Below are 21,116 nucleotides of genomic sequence, written 5' to 3' on the forward strand. Positions count from 1 at the left end.
GTGCAGGACCCTGCATTTGACCTTGTTGAACTTCATGAGGTTCACATGGGCCCACGTCTCAAGCCTGTCATGGTCCCTCTGGATGGCATCCCATCTGCAAACTTGCTGAGGGTGTGCTTGATCTCACTGTCTGTGTCATTAGATGAAGATATTGAACAGCACTGGTCCCAGTACTGACCCCTGAGGAACACCACTTGTCACCAACCTCCATGTGGACATTGAACCATTGACCAATACCCTACTGGATGTGACCATCCAGCCACTTGCTCATCCATTGAACAGTCCACCTATCAAATCCCTATCTCTCCATTTTAGAGAGAAGGTTGTTGACAGGCACTGAGTCAAAGGCCTTGGAGAGGTCCAGATAGATGATATCCATAGCTCTTCCTTTGTCCACTGACATAGTCACTCCATCATGGAAGGCCACTAGGTTAGTCAGGCAGGACTTGCCCTTGGTGAAGCCATGCTGGCTGCCTCAAATCACTTCCCTGTCCTCCATGTACCTTAGTATAGCTTCTAGGAGGATCTGTTCCATGATCTTCCTAGGTACAGAGGTGAGGCTGACAGGTTAGTAGTTCCCAGTTACTCCTTTCTACCCTTTTTACAAATCAGTGCAATGTTTCGCTTTTTCCAGTCACCTGACTGCCATGACTTTTGAAATACCATGGAGGGTGCCTTGGCAACTACATCAACCAATTCCCTCAGAACTCTGGGATGCATCTTGCCGGGCCCCATAGACCTATGTAAGTAGGTTCAAGTTCCTCAGGTCGTCACGAACGTGATCTTCTCTTACAGTGGGAGGGACTTTACTCCTCCAGTCCCCATCTTGTGATCCGTCCACTTGAGAGGTGTGGGAAAGAGAGGTTGCCAGTGAAGACTGAGGCAAAAATGTCCTTGAGTACCTCAGCCTTCTCCTTCTCTGTTGTTACCCGTTTGCCAGTCTTGCTCATCAGGGAGGGTATGCTTTCTTTACTTCCCTTGTCTGGCTGACACACCTGTAGAAGCTATTATATATTTTGTATACTTCGTAGTATTTTGTAAAGAAAAACAAAAGAAAATTGGGACTAAAAGTTCTAAAAAGCAAACATTTCTTAATGTGATCTATCAAAACATTCATTCTATTTTTTTTTTTTAATATACACAGGACCTAAACAAAGATTTTCTTTTTAAAATCCCCAAATAATTCTAATCTCAGCAGTTTTCACTCCTTAACTGATTTGGTGAGCATTGTAATGCTTAATAGGGGTCAGAATATCTTACCTGACCAATATACTTGGACAATGTTTACAGAACCTATATTTTAAGAACAAGTTTCACTGAATTGCCTTGTTTTACTTTCATGAATGGAACTGATCCAAATTTTAAAAAATGGCAATTAATTGAAACCTACTTAAAAACTTTGTGTTTGTCATGCATTTGAAAGAGAGAGGGAAATGAGAGAAGAAATAGCAGTGAACAATAACCAACAGCTGATGTTTTCATCTCTATTATGATATAGTAGAAGAAAGAAATCACGTAAACAAAGAAATCCTCCAAGACTTGAAAAGTAACAAAATACAGATGTGGTTTATTGTATGAACAGGGTATGTTACTGTTTGAAAACAAATATGTGTTATAGGTAGAAAGAAACTATCTATCTTGTGTAAAGCTTTCTCAAACCAAGTTGTGTCCTCCTCGGTCCAAATCAAAATTACAAATCTGGGACATGTAGTCGGGACTACATGGTCAGACTATCACGTAGAGAAGCCTTCATGACCTTGCAGATAGGAGAAATAAAAGGAAATTCAATACTATAACATGTACATAGGTAATAAAGGTCATGTATGTAAGGAATGAAGACTGTCAGTAATAATTTATGAGAAGGCTGCTGACTTGATCTGATCACTGTGGGCTGTCAGTGTAAAGCTGATAAAGTAGCATAAATATTTCCCTCTCAGAATATTTTTTTTTTTAATCTGGAATACTCTTTACAATTTGTATCAGCTATATTAAAGAAAGGATTTCTTTTGTCTGACATATTTATGACTACATGATTAGAAGACATATTGTATGGAGCAGCAGTTATAAGAGTAGAATGATGGAGCTCGATATTTTGTGGTTGTTTTTGACAAAATTATTGCAAGGATATTATTGAGCTGTAAAATACATAGAGAGAAGAGAAGAGGGAATAAATATCACAGTGAAACGCTTTTTCAGCACATGAACAAATAGGAGTGAACTGGTTACATCAATATGCTGGAAATGAGAAGTGACCTTAGTGTCTTAATTTCTGTAAGTGGGTCAGAAAACTTAAATGTTTTTAAGATGACATTCAATTAAATATGAACAAAGACTAAATTATACAATCCAAGTTTTTGTTTCTGAATAAGTGGAAGAATGTCAGAAATAGCCCTTCATTCCCACTGAGCTAAGTAATCCTTTCCCAAGAGCCTCTATCTCCTGTTTAGCAGCATAAATCTGCAAGAAGGTTTGAAAATAACCACCACTTCTGAGACTGTTTCGTGGGCTTTTTGAATCATGTAATGTCTCATACATTTGTCCAGTTGCCTCTCCCTTGAAAGTAAATTAGGCACTTGCAGTTTCGCTGAAGAGTGAGCACTGTATTTATAGTGGATTTTTTCTCAGTTATTATGCAGATTGATGCTTGATAGCTTCAAATCTACAGTAGCAGGGCACAGAAGCAAAATGGATTCTTCAAACTGTTGCAGTCATTTCTGTGGAACCTTTGTGGAGCATCAGTAAGCCCAAATACCGTCAGAGCAAAACTTTGAGCCAGTGTAATCACAGATTTGGATCTTGAACAAGCTGTGAGTAGTGATAAGTGGACTTACTGAGCCCAGAGCTGGCTAAGTCAGGCCAGTGCACTTGTCCTTTTTACAGATGAGTGATCAGGGATTATTTTATTTTATTTTATTTCTCAAGGGAATGCCTCATCTTTCACTGATTGTGACTTATCACTACCAGAGATAATCTACTGGGAAACAGGAATACTTGAGGGAAGGATTCCTAAACTACTAGGTGCTTTCAGTCATCCGAATCAAAAATTGTCTCCAATCCACTCCGCTCTTCTCAAACTTTCTGTTCCCTGAACTAACTTTGGCCCTGCTCATTTCCATTAGATATTAAACTGTGTATATGAGAAAGAAATTTGTTTAAAAAAATTTCTTCAGCAAGGTAACTACCCAACTATTGGATGGTTATCCCTGTATATCATCCACTACGGATCTTTCCTTTGATAGTGTTACTTATTTTTTTCTTATCACCCAAGAATGTTATTAACCACTTGCACACAGTAGGTATTGGTGACAGTAAAGTATCTCAAGGTTTGATGAAAGTTTAGCAGAAGATTTGACATCCTTTAGAGATAATAGTAGAATAAAGAAAAATTACCATTCAGAAGCCAGTTAATAAACAAAATGATCAGGTTTTAAAAAGATATTTAATTGCTCTACATGTAAATCTAATTATTTTTGTGTCCTGACTCATGATGTTTGAACTTTGTAGTTGGCAATACTGAGACTGACAAAAAGAAAAATACCACTTAGTAACTTTTACTACCTTTTGACAAATAATTCTTTGAGAAATGGCTTAGTGTTCGTAGCTTACAAGAAAGAAAAACAATATCAAACTTGAAATTCTGTTCAAAGCAAAAAAACATGTATTTTAGATACATATTTTTATTGAGTATTTTCAAAAGTCCGGACACTATATTAATTCTTTCTGGGAAATCTCCTATTACTCAAACAGGACCCATCAGTTTAAATAGGTTTCAGTGTAACTTTTTTGGAAATTACTGAAAATCATGTAATTAAAGGCAACTTAACAAGGTAAAAACCCTTTAAATAGTTAACGTAGATGGATGTGACAACATGGGCAAAAATTACGTTTGTTTGGAGAGAAGCTGTTTCACTAGTACTAAACCTTGTCACATTGTTGAGGGAGGAAACAGCTTCCAATGCAAAGTGGTGTTCGTCTACAAAAAAGATGCCTGAGCCATGTGTTAATAAATACAACAAATAAAAGAAAATTCATTTGAAGTTGAATTTAATAACTTAGAAATGCGTGGCAGCAACATATAACTGGAGGAAAGAGCACGTATGAATTTAATTTCTTTAGTTCCTAATATTATCTAGGAGGTTGCTCGGCTTCCCTCTGTATTTGTAACTTATGACTCTGCTTGTCTTCCACACAGAAATGATATAAATTCAGAGTCTTCTGGGAGTTAATTGAGATATTAGATAATTACATTTAGACATCTAACAGCCATGTCTTTGCTTAAAGTATTATAAAACCTTTACTCATTTCAGACCCATTAAGCTTAGACAGTTACTCAGGACCTTTAGATTTTTGTATAGCATCCTGCAGCTGAAACTTTATATCTCCTGTAAGTTAAATTCCTCTCTATAAAAACAACAACAAAAAAACAACAAAAAAATCCCTACCCATCATTTCTGAGCTCCTGCATTTCGTTCTTTCAGAGACTTGTAACATTATTGTTGCTTTTTACATTACTGTCTTTATGTGCAAATATTTATAGTATACTTTTCTCCCTAAAAAATACTCTATATCTCTTGAGATATAAAAAAGCTAAAAGTGTAATTGTACACAATGACTTCAGGTTCACCCCTTCAGCCTTTTCTGACAAGCATCAGCGACATTATCTAAAATGTCTTTTCAAGCTGCAAATGGAAATAGGAAGTCCTTTTAATTTCTTTGTGTTATCTTTCAATGTACATGAATGTGTGAGGAAATCTGCATGGGAATTTTTAGAGAACCAGGGTAGCAAATTTTATGAAAGCAGCTGTAAAATTTGCAAGATTAGAAGGATTTTCTTTAAAGGCTAAAAAAGAAGCCTTTTTTAGCTTGTGTAGGTGAGCTATCTAGGTTCCTGTGGTAAGTGATGTATAAAATGTATACAATGTAAAGGGTAATACTGTAAGCTTTACATTTTTTAATTCCATTTTACAGTAAGAATAAGTTTTACCTGCTTAAGCTAATTTCTTGGAGAGGTGGATGTATACAACAGGTGACCTTTGAGCTTACAAAAACGATGCCTGCAGATTTATCCATTCTCCTGGAGTATACTAAGGAAAGATATTCTAGGATTAAGAAATCTGTCCAGTCTAGTGTTAATTAAATTTGTAGACATCCATAATCTTCTCCGCCATGCAGCTGAAAGATTTGCAATTTGTGCATCACCATGTCATTAAAACATCAACTCACTTTTCTTAATAAAGTTTCCATCTGTGTACTAATTGTACCAGTGAACGTAAAATCTAGGCCCTTCAGAGACGAAGCAGGATATAATAGGACACCTAGTTGGAAACAGCTGACTGGATTCAAGATGCTATTACCTTTTCCAAGCTTCTGTGGTCCAGGCTGAGGCACATAAAGAGTGACCCAAGGATTTCTAATCTATATACAGAAGTGCACCAGGTGCTCACAAGGGGTACGGAATGGCCAGGTTTAGGTGGAAAACTACTTTGTAGTAATGTGTAGCTTTGATTTAGAGGATCTTTAGCAGCTGAAAGCAGAAATCCTATTCATCTGCTCACACTATACCCAGAACAGCTTATGCGATAAGGCCCTGCTGAAAGTACAGGGGGTGTGTGCGTACAGCAGTCAAAGAGGGGATTTTCATCAGGCAGCGCTCACTTCCCTGGCAGAGAAGATGGTTAAATCTTCCACCACAGTAGCCATAAAGTGTAAAGAGATTCCGGATTTGCTCACGCCACAATCCTAGCACTGTTCTGGTTACAAAATTGTTATATTTGTGGGGTTTTTTTCACAGAGGAGAAGGGGGAAGAAGCAGCTCTAGAGCCCAGAGTGATTTCCATTGTAAAGTTTCATAAGATGACAGGCTGCTTTGCAAAGGATGTCATTTTTATGGTGCATTTCCCCATAATGGCAGGGAATCATATCTATTTTAAGCCTGCCCAACCTGTCTTTGTTTTTACTTTTTACCTCCTGTTCAAATTTCCAGACAAGGCACAGAGCTGCTGTTTGAGCTCTAAGTGAAATTCCTTCTCTGCTTCCCTGTTCTCTGCCAGACAGTGCTAACAAGAAGCCTTCCCAGCAAACCTTTAGATGGAAAAAGCTCTGATAACCTGAAAGAGGACTTTTTGTTGCAACTCCTCTAAAGCCCAGAGGTGTGGGTTGTCTTTTCCTCAAAGCACGCACGCCTCTAAACCCCAAGATGTTGGATCTTCTCTTCCTCAAAGAAACACAGTCACAAAGACCTTTTAAGAGAGAGATTCCTTTTTTAGTCCTTTGAGTGTCTGGGAAAGGGAAGCAATGGAAACTAATGTGACAATCCTCAAGTGCAGTCTGCAGGTGGATTCTTTCTCAAAGGGAAGGATGGAGTTAATACATTAGCTTTACTTTTAGTGTAACCCAACCTCTGACAGCTCTGGTACTGTCAGTTACCTGCAGTTTTGCTCCCACTGTGGTAGCGCTGAGAGGTCTCGTGCTCTTTTAAACAACCCAGGGGTGAGGGGCAGAGGGGAACCTTACTGTTCGTAGAGCAGCTCTGCACACTCTACCTGGCACAGCCACATCCTAACCGTACGCAGGAGTTATTGGGTTTCTTTGGTATCAGTGTCATTTAGAAGCAAGTTAGAGGTAGACGAATGCTGGGCATTTTTCCTTTATGCAGATTCTTTGTTAATAGATGCTGGGGAGATGTTTGGCGGTATTTGGGATACAGGTATGGCTTAAGGTCCCATTGTTCAGATTTTTTTTGCCTGTGCTACTTTCTCTCTTTTTGTGGCCATCTTCTGTTTGCCTCAAGGAGCTAAGAAACTGAGGATAAAATGGAAAACAATTCTTTTTTGAAATGCATTCATGGTTAAAGCCAGCTTATGTAGAAATCAGTGAATGAAACCTGTATCTAGAATGAGGCTTTAAAAGGCTGTTGTGCAAGTGGTAGTTTTGATTTCTTCGTTCACTATTTATTTTGATTAACTGAAATGAATCGTTCCTTCACAAAGTCAATCTGTGACTGTGTGAATAATTTCTGCTTTCTGGAGCTTGCTGTAACTTTAAATGGTTCGAAGTATTCAGACTCATATCAGCACTGCATGGTACATATCCCGGGCCAGGAGCAATGGGGATCAGTAACTGAAGGCGGTTTCCGTTCAAATGAGAACATCTTGGGACAATAGCGAAATGCAGTAGAATGAGTCCTGCCAAGCTGGCGTGGAGGGGTTGGGAATTTAGACTGAATCTGTAAGGGTGAGGATTAGAGGCAGGCCTGAAAAACAACAGAACCTGATAAACCCAAGGAAGTTTACTTACAGGTAAGATAACCAGTTCTCTGCTCCTTGTTTATCTCAGCTTTCTATGTGTCTAGTATGTGAGAATTGCCACTGGGCAATGACAGGAGAACGCATCAGCTGTGGTGGATCAAGTAATGGATGTAACTTTCTATGAATCATGTTTGGAGAGGCGGCTCATTTGAAGAGGCAGGACCTGTGCGGCATCTCTGGGAGGGCCATTCCCAGCTTCAGTTTAGCTCTCGGGTTTCTTTTCAGCTCCGAGTAATGCTGCGTGTCTGGCACAGCCAGTCAGTTCTGGTGTTTGCCCAAGACAGGCTTTGCAGTGGGATAACAGGTCGGATTGCATAAACCTTGAACTTACTGTATGGAATTGTCCTGCTTCAGGTAACTGGCAAAGCACACCTGCAAGGAGCATATTAGAGTGGCCAGAAAAACCTAGGCACACACAGGCCAGGATATGCAGCCATTTGGTAAATGTCATCTTGGAGTGGTGGAGAGGTAGCTGAGCAACAGTATGAAAACTGCCTTGAGATGAAAAATCGGTTCTGTAACACCTTTCAGATCATCCCAGGAAGCAAGACCTAGTCATTAGCTTGCTGCTGTTGTACTAGCCAGACAATTTATTGTTAAATGCTTGTCTGTGAAGAAAAATCTGCTTTTTCTGGGAGCTCTCGATAGCACTGACATTTACTCAGAGTAAATCTAACATGGATTGGCTCAGAACAGTACAGCTTGACAGACATGACATTTACTGCTGCCATACTTTAACCAATATTGTGATGATAAGGTCTTGGATATCCAATGGAATTGGGGAAATACAATTTTAAACCTAATGGATAGTCTATTTACCTTTACACTAAGCTGTAAGAAGAAATAAATTAAGGATCTTTCCATGCTTCTTGGTATACAGTGAAAAAAAACCTCATGAATTGAAATTTACCCTTATTTCCATTGTCTCCAGACATTTAAAGTACAAGTTAGTTTTTCCTGTCCTTTTTTGGAGTTTGTAAGTCTGTTTCCCACAGCCTTGCTAAACTGTAGATTGTACATGGTCTTTAAATACTGTATGATTATTATGAGAAAGGAAAAGACATTTGTTCACTTTCAGTGTCATCCATAAAAACCAAGAGAGCTGTGGTTGTAAGTGACCTTTGATAGTTTTCCAGACTTCTTGAAAAATTCAGCTTGAGTTATAGTCCTGTCCTGCCCTGTGCAGTTAAGTTCTGTGTTTGCTGCTAAGTTTAATATAATAAATGAAACGGCACTTAATGCATATCTAATGCTAGACACCTTATAGCTGTGTGCTGGGATTGCAAATATGACACAGTGCATGGTTTTTTTCCCCTGTAGGATACTAGGAAATGAATTATGGAAAGAAGCTAAGTTTGACAAAAGGGGGTAGCGCTCATTAAACAGAATTGTTGGAGGTCTGTATGAGCTAAGGATTTGTATTTCTTAGAAAATGCTATTTCCCCAACTGTTGATCTTTAGTGATGGTGCAGTAGAATAGATGGATGCTTTCCAAGTGCAACACGCCACAGTTTCATTTTGTCCCTCTTTGTCCATATCATCCACTTTTCTTTCTGTTTTCCTTCCAAGGTGAAGTCAGTGACACAAAATGGAATTTATCCACTGGTAGACTGCAGTGGAATGGCAAGTGGTATTGGTGCACGGGTACTTTAAAGTTTCTTAAACCAGCTTTAGTAATGCATCTCTTCCATTCTTTAGAATCTTCTGATTGCTTGGAAGAAGAAGTTATTTTGTGAAGAACAAAACAAATTATTCCAGGTTCCTTGAGAGTTCTTAAGGTTTCTCTCAGGGCATTTATAAGGAATCATGCAGATATTTTAGTTTCTAAGAATGATTGGCCAAGAACTGCAACCTGCCTCTCTTCTGGGGGATGAAAAAGATTGCTTTGAGAGAGTCTTTCCTTTGGAGCCTGGCGGGAATTTTGAGGCACCTGTCCTCTGGAAAAACTTTTTGGAAAAAAGCCCCAACCAAACAAAAAACAACAAGAATTTAAAGTGGAGAAGACATACAAGTTCATACTTATGCACCTAAATCAAGTTTCTGATGCTGCCTTTTTTCCCTTTTACTGTTTATCTCTTTGCTGTATTTTTCTTTGTGATATTTGAGCTCCTCTTAAAGGCGTATGAATATAGTAAGTAGTGCCTCATTTTTTCATTGTTGTTGAGGTTAATTTCTAGACAGCTCTTGTTTAATACTTAGTTTTTCTTTCAGTGTTTTGTAGTATAAAGTGTATACATTAAAGCTTTAAGAGATACCACATAGCACTGAAGACTTGTTTTCATAAAATTAATCTAAAAGTATGTATCTAAGTGAAAGGTGTGTATTTTCTTCATAGTGAACACTTTAAAAAAAGAAAAAGAAGCTATATCATAATGTGACTAATGAGCACAGACAACTACAATATTTTACTTAGTTTCTGAATTTTAGGAATGTTCCAAGTTTTGAATTTTTTACTTTAACTGGCTCATGGTGGGTTTGTCATGAATTGCTAAAAGGTAGTGAAAGCAGTGCCTTATATAGCTACCCTACCTTAGGTCTTGCATTTATTGTTATATTCATGAAAACACAAATTACCTTGAAGTAGGCGTATTAATCATAGTTTGGATGCAATATTTGAGAAACTTCAGTGAATTCCATAAATTAATTATTTTATCAGGTCAATCTATTTTTAGGTGCAACTCTCACTGTAAGCTTGGCACAGTGCTTGTGTTTTTTAAAAGAGTGCATATTGAGATGAAGTATTTTGGTGTGGTGGGAGATTGAAATGTGAACCGAAGACAGTGTTTTGAGGCTTCATTAGTTAAACCATTTTCCTTACTCCGACCACATGAAGAATTTCTAAATTAGATGACATCGTCAGACCCCTATGGTTGTGAGGATTACTGTGGTACTGCATGTAAAAAAGTTCTTACCAAGCTAGCAGCTAAGGTTTGATGCACAAGACCTATCGGTCCTGATCTGTGGCCCCCCCTGCAAGGCTGATCCTGAGTGTGAGCCATGGCAGCTCCCCTGAAAGCAACCCAAAGTCCTTCCCCTTGCTTACACCCACCCAAGTCCCTCAACCTGAAGGAAGTAATAGAATTTTCTTATCATAATTAATCAATTGGGACTAAAAGGTCCTAGTGAAAGAGAGGAGGAAAATATCAAGTTGGAATTACTGCCTTAAAAACAGCGTGCTGGAAAAATATTATAAACATGAGTAGTATTCAGCATCAGCGGGGAATATCTTACAGGAAATGAAATAATGTATTATTAAAAATATGGAATAGTTTTATTTCCACCAGGAAATGAAAGAATTGCATGAGGATATCTACTTTAGTTTTTTCATAAATCATTCACATAATATTTCTTTCTTAGTATTAGTCATAAATTCAATTATCAGTAGTGTAGTGTGTCGGGAATTAGTTATGTCTTGACGACATCTAATTATTCATGAGTTTATTTTGCCAGATTTTTTTTAAAGTGTGATGAAGTAAAGGTTACTGTCCTTCATGGTTTAAGATAATGAAATTATACACAGAGTGTTATTGGGGGAGGGAAGCAATTACCAGTCATGCACACACAATTACAATAAGTTCTGAAGCCTTCAGAGAGCTTTAACATTTTATTACCATTCTTAACTAAGAATATTGTCATAGTAGTTTATAAAGCTGCTAGAAAGTCAGAACCTATTCTTTTTAATGCAGGCTGCTTATAAATTTATTTTAGTGGATCTTCCCTTTGAATTAGTGTAACATCTTTGGTGATCAGCGTAGTAGTTCTGTTGAATGATTCTAAATTATGAAGGTAGACATGGGAAAAATTAATAAAAAACTTACGTGTCCATCAGCCTGGAAAAGTAATCTGAATTATTTTAAAGCCATAACTGATGAGATCCTCTTGGTTTTCTGACTCTGGTAGATAGCTCTTGATTAAGTAGGTGGTGGTTAACAAAGAATATTGAATGAAACCTTAACACTGTAGAACATAGTTCACGTTGTTCCAAATTTAAGTGCCCTTTGAGCATTAAGCCACTTAAGGGTTAATGGTTGCTTAACATTTTTGAAGGGACAGTAACATTGTTCCAAAAAATATATCAAATTATTGTCATCATATAGCAGAACAGTGATTAGTAGTAGAAATGACACAAGGCTTAATTAAATAAATTAAAATGTTGCAAGAAAGTATTAGCTAGTAAAGGGAATGGGACTCTTGCAAGGCATCTTACAAACAAGTGCTAGATCTGGGATGAGGGCAAACTCTGTTTGCTTTGTAAGGTGCTTGCTATGTGTAGTTTTATAGAAGAGAGTGCCAGGGAGTGTTATTTACCTAAAATATCAACTTGTTTTCTGTCTTTGAAACATATGCCAACAAAGGAAACGTGATGCAGTTAATGTCAAGATGATGGCTTTATATCAGAGTAACAGAATTTTCCTTCATACACTCTGGAGATAGCAAAGACTAGTACCAGTCAATAAAATCAAATAGCAGCTGTTTGGGAGTTTTCCTTTTTCAGCCTTTCATAGTTCGGTGGCATCAAGTCTGATTAGGCAGAAGGTATGCAAGGGAACTAGCTGCTTCTCCCAGGATTGAGTAGATCAGTGACCCATTTTACAAAAGCCAAGACCTTTCTGTTCAGTTTGGATTTTGTCTGACTTCAATGTGCACAAAGAATTTCTCACTACTGTGAACGTAGAGCTTGGAAAAGCTATTTTTACTCACTTTTGTTGTAGTCCTGCTGTCACCTGCAGAACAGATGTTAAAGCTTGTGTGAGCGCCGCCTACTAGCTTCAGCAGGTGTTTGCTTCAGTTGGTGACTTTCTTTTTAAGTACTTGATCACGAGTAAAATTAGTGTATCCAGTTTCACTCACATTCTACAGTGTTGTGTACATGAAAAAAGTCCCACAATACCACAAGTGAGATTGGAACCCTTGTTTTGTTTCATGGGTTACTGAGAATGGCAGAAGTTACAAACCATTAGTGGAATGGTTGAAAATGCTCATTTTATTCCTTCTCTCTCCAGAGCATTGCAAGGACCTCATCAGCAAGGTGCTGCTCTTATTAGTAATTAACTAATTGCTAATTGGATTTTAATTTAAGCCTATCAGAATAACTGTTATAAATCGATTCAACTCAGAGATCTTCAAAACCAGTTCAGCTTCTTTAAAGAATAGGGCAAAATTATATGAATTACATGCCTAAATCTTTGCACTTCAATCCAGACTTGAAGAGAAGGTGTTATTAACCAACCTGTGGATAAATTTTAAGCTGTAAGTTTAAAAACTGTGAACTTCTGTGTACTTACAAAATGATAGTTTATCATAATTGAAGTGTTCATAAATTTCATAAATGGAGAAATAAACCCCTTTTTTGTTGTTTGAGGTTTTTCCAAGCATGGTTGCTTTACTATCAAAAAAATGTCGAGCACTTGACGATTTTTACAAGGTTAAGAGGACCTATGGCGGGTTCTGGTTCCTTACAGAAACGGTATCACAAATCCAAAGTTAAAGAGCAATATCTGCAATCTAAATTTGAATGCAAAATGTAATGATCAGTAATTTAGACTGTAATTTTGTCTGTGACTGAATTGCTTTATGGACTTTTGTGATGTAGAAAGGAGAATATTCTGTTAAGTGGGGTATGTGTGTATTTGCAAATTAAACAAAACTTTCAGAGCCATGTGTTAGAACAGGGTTTGTAATAGCATTTGTATCTTTTGTTAGACTAACTACCATAATTTTAAAGTAGGAAAGCTTTTCAACTCACAGACCCTTTTCCAGATCCAGAGAAAAATTGAGGAAAGTTGGACCCCATTTGTGCTCAACTTCTTGTATAAGCAAAATTGCAAATAAATCCTAGAAGATGCTGAATTTTGCCACTTGAATTGTGGCTTGCACAGCATAGAATGAAAATAAATCCAAGCTGAAAAAACGGGGGTTTGCTTGCATACTTAGACCATCATGGCAACAGCAACACTACCCAAATTAAACTGCCTTTTAGAAGGACAAAGGTCTTTATTTCTTTTATGCATATTTTCCTGGTAAGTGGAAAGACAGTATAAAACGGCATATATGTGCTGTTTTGAAGGTGGGAGAAAGGATTGCCTTCCTCTACAATTCATAATTGATGAGATTCCATTAAGATTTAATGATTCTTTCAAAAGTAACTTTAGTTTCCTTTGCCCTTTTTATTTTTTGTTGGCCGTTAGCAATTTGGGGGTTATATTTTTACATTGATCTTTGAAATTCAGAGGATTGATTCCTCCTCCCCTGTCGCCCCCCAACTGAGCTAATGTCATTAAATGATGGTTTCGGCATAATTATGTCAATTGAGCCTTTCCACACAGTAACAAAAAGTGTTTTGCACTGGAAAACTAATTTATGATGTTCATTGTGTAGCGTGCCAACTTTTCTGGAGATCACTGGAAAAGCTCGATGATTAGTCTACAACGTACTTTTCTTTGGGAGCTCTGTTTTCTGCAAAATGTTACCTTTGAAATATTTGAGATTTGGAAACAAAGTTAACAAGAACCGTGTTCATTTCCCTACAGTTATAAACCTCATTGTACAAGTCTTCCTGGGAAAACCTTTGATCAGGATGTGGAGAACATGCTGATAATTTTTTTAGAAGGTTTGAAATAGCTTTTTTTTTTTGTATGTAAATATTACAGACTGAAATACCGGAATGTTGAAAACACCGAATTTCTGTGGGTCACTTTTCATCCATTGTTTTTGTGGTTTATGTGTTAAAGCATGCGCATTAAAGCATTCTGACTGTGTGTGACTGAGAAGCAAAAGTTATGGTTAAAAGTTAGAAACACGGAAAGTAATAGCCAGCAGGGAAAAATACAAACTTTCTTAAGCTGCGTACTGACAGGTATTGATCTAACAAAATTGTGAGTAATGGTGACTGGTGACATCCCAGTGGGAAGGTACTGGCATGTAAAGGTATGTGCCGAATCATTTTAAATCTGCAGTAGATCAAAACAAGGCAGGTATGAAATGTCATTGCGGTACTGCAAAGCTGGAAGAGGCTGACATTCTTGACAACAGCTGCCACTGCTGTATTAGTGTTACTTCTGAATGTCAGTCATTCTCCATTTGAGGAATGAATGACCTACTTGGAAAATCAAAGTAACCTGCTCTTGTCCTTTGGGAAGTAGTGCCGCCTTTTTTTCCGATTGAGTTACCACCAATTAGTAGATGGCGTATGAAACTACCACACACAGACTTTGCCCTAGGCTGCAGAACAGGAGCAAAATATAGAGGATAACTGTGTTTAATGGTACCTTGGCACATCTGACCATTTCTTTAGGGTTTAGAGCACAGTGTTCCATTTAGATATGATCAGCTTGTGAAGGGCTAACTGAAGAGAGAAACTGTGTATCTTTCCAGAGGAAAAAATTAGAATTACTTTTTCTAAGAATGCAGGATCCAGAATGTTAATGATGAAATGGTAAGGAATAGGGCAGACTGTAACCTACTGTTCTTACAGTGAGGAATATTCCCCTGGATGACAGTGTCCTCTTAAGATGAGTGTTTTAACAAGTGTAGCAGAAAGTGTCAGGCTTTGCATAAACCAGGCTTTCAATTGCTGTCAGAGCTCAGCTGGTGTCTAAATGAGAGCACGCATTTGGTCGTTTGTATTCCAAAGGGAACTTGATACTGAGATCTGAGTGCCACAGCAAATTTCAGCAGCCTGCTCGAGAGGAGTAAACCTGGAAATAAATGCTCTGATAGAAACCAGAATCAATGCAAAATCCTAAATTACTGATTTCTAGCTTCTGTTTTAAATCCAAAACAAGAAATACCCTCCTACCCCCACCCCCTCGCAAAAAGGGGTGTAGGAGGATCCTCTTTACTGTGTGCAAAATAACTTAGTGGTGTTGGTTCTGCTTTGTTTGCTGCTCCTTACTAATATTAAGAATCACAGAAGGAAAAGCTGACCTAATTTTTTAGCAATGATTATGCAGTTTTTATTCCAAAATTGAAAAAAAAAATAAATGTGTAACTGCTTCTTTTAAATGTAGCAGAAAAGACATCAAAGGGTAAATAGAACTACAATCTGTGTTTTTTATTCCCACTGTCATGCAGTTTGTCCAGTCTAAGGTTTAATTCACCTTTGCCATTTACAAGTCAGAAGGAAGATGGTAGGGTTCATAGGGTTGGCTGGATCCTTTGTGGGGTTCCAGTTTTTATTGGTTTTGAGCCTCCATAGACAGCATAAGATCTGTCAGAGTTTCATTGCATAGGAGCAAGGCAGGGAGCCTGGATATTTACATTTGTGGTCCTTTTCCTGCTGTAGCATTTCAGGCTATTGCTGTTAGAAAGGCTTTGGTTATCAAGGGAACGGTATGGCAATTCTCCATAACCTTTTTTGTTGCTAACAATCTCATCTCTGACAGTGAATGGAAATGATGCCAGACAATCAAAGCCAGCTTTAATACATGGACAGTGGAACCACACATGTAAGTGGTGGTGAAATTGAACAGCTTTGGAATTTTCCATTTCAGTGTGCAGGAGAAAAAACAGGTCTTGTATTTAATGTTGCTGTCCATCACTGAGGACTGAGTGCCTTCTCATCCTCTAATGTCCACAGAAAAATTAGAGAAATCAGTGCAACAACATAAGAGCAGACAATATCAAATAATAGAAAATAGTTGTTTAATCTAGTGTCAAACTCTCTAAGACAGGGTCAACTCTGACTAGAAGCCCCACTTTCCAGAGGTTTATTATCTTCCTCAGGTTACTAACAGCAGTTCTCAGAGGTAACGATCAAGAAGGGAGGGTGTCATCAATCATCCCACATTGTCTGTGTTTAAACCCTGTGGTTTCTGTAAGAATAATATTGAGCTCCTTTCTTTTTTGACGGTGAGATTAAATTCTAGCACACTTGAAATTGTAAGTAGACAATGAGTAGAGAGGAGAGCTGTCCACAAATCAGATTCTTTCTAGTTTAAATGCTATTTATTCCAAACAAAGTATCTGAAAAACAGGCAAATTTTTGAAAGAGTCTGCAAGGAAGAGGTAACAATGGTCTTCTTTTGCCAAAAATATCAAAACATTTCCAGTAGGGGATAAAAGAGAAGAGGCATCTACTATAGTACTTTCTAGAGTTCCTGGAGCTGACATTCCTTGGAAAAGTTGAGGAGGAGACAGTCCTGTGGCAGATCAGATTTTGGAAGTTTACATCTTGACATGATTCCCCGTTTACGAGGTGTGTAAAAATTGCAGACATTTTTACCATTGCAGTTAACTCATCAGTAGTTGGGTAATCCTGAAACTGGAAGTGGGTTCCCATGAACCCATGGGAGAAGCTTCTAGGCAGGGCCTTGAAATCTGTGAGAACCAACTTACACAAATGCATTGCTTTCACAGACTCCCTTTTCTCACTCACTGAATTGGGGAGAGAGAGAAAACCCCTGAAAACATTATGTACTTAAAGTAAAAATCTGGGTTGAGAGGGTGATAGAGGAGGCTCCCCTTTTTAAACCAAGAGCTAAAGCTTAGTGACTTTCCACTCTTTTTAACAAAAAGTTATATATTGCATTTAATGCCATTAGTGCAAATGAAAGAAATCTTAAGAATTCTTAAACTGTGTAACAAAACCCAGAATAGATGTGATGTGGCCTATGCATTTGTTTTTATTTTTTAGCTAAATATTGTTGTAATAGTTAATGTTGTAACTAATAGTTAATATTGTGATTTGTTAGCTAAATATTGTAGCTAATAATAGTCATACCCAGCACCTTAGATATTTAATATTTTAGTATTTTTTTTTAATCATGGGCTTTTGAACACCATAGTAGTCAGAAGGTTAAAGAATATTTTCATTAATTAACCACAGACCCTACAGATCTTACCCCCACAGATCTTACATTAGTAGATACACGAAAGCATTAACTAGAAGTTGCCCTTTTACAGTCAAGTGGTAGTCACTAAAGACTTTGTGGTCAATGATAACTTCTGCTTTGATAACCAAATTCTGGTGAAATTCCGATTTGATCAAACCAGCAAAGCAAAGCTCTGACATATTTCTTATGTTACAATTATTCTATTGCAAAAAAAAAAAAAAAAGTGTGTTTTTTCTTTCAGGAAATATGTTGCACTTAATAAAATTTAAAATATAGCTAGAGTACAAGACCTTAATGATGAACATCCTATAAATTTCTTTATCAGGTAGCTTTGGATATGGTGATGATGGTTTTTTGCATTTACCAAAATAATTGTCTTGAAATAACATAGAAAGATTTTTCTATTACTTAGACTACAGAGGTTTAGTTGTATTGCCAAATCGAAATGAGAAACAGTTGTTAAGTGGTAAGCAGCATTTAAAAATTGCTGGCCTTTTGTACCCATGTTTATGTTTAATGCTCAGTCTGAATTTTCTGATGCATCATGGTAATAAAAAATGCACTGCATTTCCTCTAATAGTGGTAGCCTCTGACCCTCTTGGCATCAAGAGATAATAACAAGCAAAGTAGGTAAACAACATATGCTTGCTGCATTGTTATGCTTGAAATTGGCATCTGATGGTGATGGAAAACTTATCCCAAAGCAGGATTGTTGCTGCTTTAATATTTTATGCTATTCAGTGGCTCGCAGGAGCTGAATACCTCAATTGGTGTTCTGTTTGAAAAAGTTTACTCTTTCCTCTTCCTCTTACAGGACGACAAAGCAAACCAGGGAACCGTTGTGTTGGAATCATACCATCAACAAGCTGAAATACAAATTGAAAGGCGTTGGCTGCACAGCATAAAGTGATACGGTGTGGAGATTGCTGAGGCAAGGCTGGAACAGAGTCCTCTGGGTCCAGAAGGAGTCTCTGTTTTCTGCTGCTTTTCAGAGCTAATCAAATGGGATTTAGCACCTTTTCCCCAAGCTAGTATCACTGGGTGAATATCATGTTATTTAGTTGACTACCTCACTCCCTAGTTCAGGCCTGTGGTACAGCAATGCATCCCCAAAACCTTGCCTTTCATGTCAGTGTTGGCATCCAGACAAAACCTGTAGCTCATCTTAAGAAACTGACTTTCAGAATAAATAATTTTGTTGCTGTATTTTTGTCGTATAATTAGAGTGACTGGTAGTGGCAGAGACCAGTCCCATGCTCTCTTAATGAGATCTGTAAGAAATTAGTATGATCTTCATAAGCACTTGTCTCTGGTAGCCAGAAATTCCTACCTTCTCTCTCATATCATTTCATATCCACATGAGGAAGCAGACCTTCCTGTTTCATGAACTGCCAGAAAATCCAAATATATGTAGAAACTGTACCAAAGAAAGCATTTGTAGGAAAAGAGGACTGGAGTAGAATTTATACATTGATGATGAGGATTGAATTGTGAGAAGCTTCTTTCTGAGGACTTGAAGGTGAGTGAGTACTTGAACCTTAAACCATTAATGCAAGGAAGTGGTCAGTACTAGTTTGCTTGGAGAGGATAATAAATACTTTAAATTTATAGCTTTCTTCCCACCAACTCTTTTTTCCCCCCTCCTATACTCTTTAAGCAGATCCCTTTATTTCCTAAAAAGGAGTGTAATTTTTACCATTTCAAAGTGAATATTGTAGCTGGAACTTGAAGAATAATTATCGTATTTATTATAATACAAGATAGGACAATTAAAAAAATACATGAAAATGGCTTTTTTTGGCAGGTAAAGTGTGTTAATATGGGATTGGCAGGTTAACTGATTATTTCAAAAAATGAAGCATGCGAGACACTGTCTTCCTCCTTGTTTGGAATATGAAAAGAGTGGTGAAAGCAAGTTTTTCAACTCGGTCTTGAATGTTTAAGAGCATAATTACAGACACATGAAAACACATTGTCGTCAGTGTTAAGAACTTGGGGTTCACAAAGAGGTTTCAGTGGTCACATTTTCTTCATGTTAAGTTGTACCATTAACTCCTGGTATGTAAAAGGTCAAAAACACCTGCTGAGTGCTACTTTATAAGAAATAAGCCAAGGAAGTTTCTCAAAGGTATATGTTAATCTGGGACTAAGCAAATTACGTGTAGAAAAAGTTACTGTTGAGAGTATGAATGAGTAATTTGAAGGCCAAGCCTCAAACAAGTCAGATATTCTGTGATCATTTATGAATAAGGAGTTCAAAAACTACTAAATAGCTTAAAAAAACCCGAGAACAACTTCATGGTTAAAGTGCTGCCACTACAGTGCTCCACATATAAGAATCGCCAAATCTCTGTGGCTTTGGGGTAGATTTCTTCCAAACTTGAATCAATATAGGAAACTTATTCAGCCACCTTTGTAACCAGCTCTCAGCTTGGTGGTTCTCTAAATCTCTAAAGCTTTCAAGCTGTTTCTTGTCTGACACCATGTATGCTGTGCTGGTAGCATGTCGACATTTTTATTCTTTCAACTGCAAAGGAACGTAAAAATTACATGAAAGAAAGAAAGAAGCGGTTATGAGCACCTGACCTAGATTTGAATTCTTTTTAAAGCAAAGTGGTTCATGGTAACTTTGAATATATCCTGCGTTTTCTGGGCTTTGTAAATCTGCTGTGGAATCATTTCTGGATGGACTGCTAAATCTATGTATTAAATGACTCCTTGAAGTAAAGCTAAAAAAAAATAATAGTGCCATTGAATGCTAATTTTCTCTCTTTATCCTGCTTATTTCTTTCAGCCTGTGCCACTCTTAAATACTCTGCAAATGTTTATTAGTCTGTGCATTTCTTAAATGTTATGGTCCTACCTTGGTGATTGGTTTGTTGTATGAAAGCAGTGGGGTGACAGCTTTGAGAAGGTGAAAAAGGGAAATTTCTGGATCATTAGTGACCAGAGCTTGTGCCTGTGTGCCTGGGAGGGTTCAGTAAGGCACCAAGACAGAATCCTGCGTGGCAGTGTTGGCCACTGTGGCATAGTTTCTCCTCAAGCTGTGTTGCAACTGCACGTTGGTCTTCTGGGTATGCATTACTCAGTGGTTTCTCCCCCTCTCTTTTGTTAATTTTTTTTGGTTCTTCGGTGATAGGACTGCTTCCTCAAAAATCCTCATTTTCTGGCTTGCCTCTGAGGAATGTGGGAGCATAAATGATTACCGCTTGTTCTGTAGTTTTTTGTAAATTTTATAATAGTGTTGAACAAAATGCTGTTCTCTTATATCCATATACCACAGGAAACTGATCTATGCTTTATTAAGAATACATGCATTACATATGAAGTTAATGTGTTCTTAGTATTTTGCCTTCTCTTTAAAAAGATAATGTCTCTTACTAGTCCCCACTCAGAGGAAAACTAATAAGGCGCCAGAAATTCTGAAATGCGGGTACATTAGGGTTTCTTTGGTTTGCTTGCTGTATGTTGTTTTGTATTGTTTTCTTCTGCCCAATGTGTTTCTACATCTGGGCTGTTTTGGGTCTGTGGTGAAAGGTTTAAGACAATATATATAAATGGCAGTTAATGAGGGCTTTTTGTGGTAACATTAAAAAAACCAAACAACACAACAGACCCCAAAACCTAAGAGGTGCCTCGAGAGGTAGAATATTTAGCACAAATTACACCTTTATCTTGCAAAAATTTGATAGACTCCTTTTTCTACAAGAATTCACAGGGCCAGACAACCAAACAAGACAGTAACATAAATACTGTTCCACTTGCTGCTTTTGTGTATAGCACGTGATTACGTGGAGGGACTATCTATGTCAACATTTAAATGCAAAGAAATGTTGTCATATTTAAAATTTCAGAAGGCACCTTATTCCTAATGGTAACAATGTGATGCTTAAAAGAATTCTGGTTGCTTGTAGTTCTGTGCTCAGCTTTTGCATTCAGATGTTTTGTTAGGCAGTCTCAGTGCTTGGTTTTCTTT

At 37.6% G+C, this 21,116-nt stretch overlaps 1 long non-coding RNA gene across 1 annotated transcript in view; it reads left to right on the plus strand.

The window, feature by feature from the left end:
• LOC141748634 (uncharacterized) overlaps nt 1–18,221 on the plus strand; it is a 58,725-nt gene extending 40,504 nt beyond the window's left edge. Inside the window, exon 4 of the long non-coding RNA XR_012589063.1 lies at nt 17,955–18,221. This is a non-coding gene — a long non-coding RNA (uncharacterized LOC141748634). The remainder of the gene's footprint in view (nt 1–17,954) is intronic.
• Nucleotides 18,222–21,116: the final 2,895 nt, after the last annotated feature.

Source organism: Larus michahellis, chromosome 9, assembly GCF_964199755.1.
Source record: "Larus michahellis chromosome 9, bLarMic1.1, whole genome shotgun sequence".
Classification (NCBI taxonomy): Eukaryota; Metazoa; Chordata; class Aves; order Charadriiformes; family Laridae; genus Larus; species Larus michahellis.